Source organism: Salvelinus namaycush, unplaced genomic scaffold (genome assembly GCF_016432855.1).
Source record: "Salvelinus namaycush isolate Seneca unplaced genomic scaffold, SaNama_1.0 Scaffold1216, whole genome shotgun sequence".
NCBI classification, from domain to species: domain Eukaryota; kingdom Metazoa; phylum Chordata; class Actinopteri; order Salmoniformes; family Salmonidae; genus Salvelinus; species Salvelinus namaycush.
In genome coordinates this window covers 30,229-32,747 of record NW_024057916.1, presented here as the reverse complement: position 1 = coordinate 32,747, position 2,519 = coordinate 30,229, and positions in this window count along the sequence as shown.

The window sequence follows — 2,519 nt, the reverse complement described above, 5'->3', positions numbered from 1 at the left end:
AATCTAAGCCTACAGGAAAGTGTGTGCCCTCAGGCCTGGATGGAAGAAAAAGTCAATCCGCTACCCAAGAATAGTAAAGCCTCCTTTACTGGCTCAAATAGCCTGTCACGCCCTGACCTTAGAGAGACGTTTTATTTCTCTATTTGGTTAGGTCAGGGTGTGATGTGGGGTGGGCATTCTATGTTTTGTGTTTCTATGTTTTGGCCGGGTGTGGTTCTCAATCAGGGACAGCTGTCTATCGTTGTCTCTGATTGGGAATCATACTTAGGCAGCCTGTTTTGCCACCTTAGTTTTGTGGGATGTTGTTTTTTGTTAGCTCTGTGCAGCCTATGGAACGTGACGTTCGTTATTCTTTGGTTGTTTTGTTTGGGTGTTCTGAGTAAATAAAGAATCATGAACACGTACCACGCTGCACCTTGGTCCACTTCTTCCGACGGGCGTTACATAGCCGACCAATCAGTCTGTTAAAAACCCTTAGAAAACCTTTGGGAAAAATTGTGTTTGACCAGATACAATGTTATTTTACTGTCAACAAATTGACAACAAACTTTCAGCATGCTTATAGAGAAGGACATTCAACAAGCACGGCACTTAGGCAAATGAGTGATGATTGGCTGAGAGAAATTGACGATAAAAAGATTGCGGGAGGTGTTTTGTTAGACTTGCGGCTTTTGACATCATCGATCATAGTCGGCTGCTGGAAAAACGTATGTATGTGTTATGGCTTTACACCCCCTGCTATATTGTGGATAAAGAGTTACCTATCTAACAGAACATAGAGGGTGATCTTTTATGGAAGCCTCTCCAACATAAGGTAGAATGTTGAATGTCCAGGTAGAATCAGGAATTCCCCAGGGCAGCTGTTTAGGCCCCTTACTTTTTTCAATTTTTTACTAATGACATGCCTTGAGTAAAGCCAGTGTGTCTATGTATGCGGATGACTCAACACTATATACGTCAGCTATTACAGCAAGTGAAATCACTGCAACACTCAACAAATAGCTGCATTTAGTTTCAGAATGGTTTGCAAGGAATAAGTTTGTCCTAAAATACTTCAAAAACTAAAAGCATTGTATTTGAAACAAATCATTCACTAAACCCTAAACCTCAAATATATCTGGTAATGAATCATGTGGAAATTGAACAAGTAGAGTTGACTAAACTGCTTGGAGTAACCCTTGGTTTGTAAACTGTCATGGTCAAAACATATTGATACAACAGTAGCTAAGATGGGGAGAAGTCTGTCCATAATAAAGCGCTGGACCAATGTTCAGTCGTGTGGTCAGCTGCCACAAAGAGGGACTTATGAAAATTACAATTGGCTCAGAACAGGGCAGCACGGCTGGCCCTTAAAAGTACACAGAGAGCTCACATTAATAATATGCACGTCAATCTCTCCTGGCTCAAAGTGGAGGAGAGATTGACTTCATCACTACTTGTTTTTGTAAGAAGTGTTGACAAACTGAATGCACCGAGCTGTCTGTTTGACCTACTGGCACACAGCTCAGACACCCATGCGTACCCCACAAGACATGCCACCAGAGGTCTGTTTAAACTTCTGGCACACAGCTCAGACACCCATACATACCCCACAAGACATGCCACCAGAGTCCGCAAGTCCAGAACAGACTATGGGAGGCGCACGGTACTACATAGAGCCATGAATACATGGAACTCTAGTCCACATCAGGTAACTGATGCAGCAGTAGAATCAGATTTAGAAAACAGATAAAAATACACCTTATGAAACAGCGGGGACTGTGAAGAGACTCACTCAGGCACAGACACACATACACATGATAAGACACACACTCTACACACACGTACACATGGATGTTGTATTGTAAATATGTGAGAGTGGAGTAGTGGCCTGAGGGAACACACTACATGTATTGGATAAAGTGTTATGAAATGTAATGTCATGTAATATTTTAAACTGTAAATAACTGCCTTAACCCTGGTGTCCTGGATAAATTCCACAATTTGGACCTCATACCATCATGGCCACCTAATCATCCCCAGTTTCTAATTGGCTCATTCATACCCCCTCCACTCCCCTGTAACTATTCCCCAGGTTGAAGATGTAAATTAGAATGTGTTCTCAGTCAATTTACCCTGTAAAATAAGGGTAAAATATATAGACATGCAGTACTTACAGCTACAGTATAAGCACATATGTTAAATGGTTATCCTCTTTACAATGGATTCAAATGAGTCTCGCCAGCAGGGTTTGTCTACAATGAGCTAGTATTCCATGGAATTCTCTCTCCCATTCATCTCTATCTGAGGGATTCAAATGATCCTAATTGGCAGTAAATTAGCATTTGTTGCCAAGGGAATTGCCAACGCTGTGTGTGATAGAGAGAGCAGTTATCCAATCACAATGTTGATCATCCTGATTCAGCTGGCACTGGGTGGAGGTGGCAGAGAGGGGGGAGGGAAGGGAGAGATGTGGGGGAGGGGACAGAGAGGGGAGAAGTGTCAGACATGGTAACGGGGGAGACGGAGGAGACCGATAC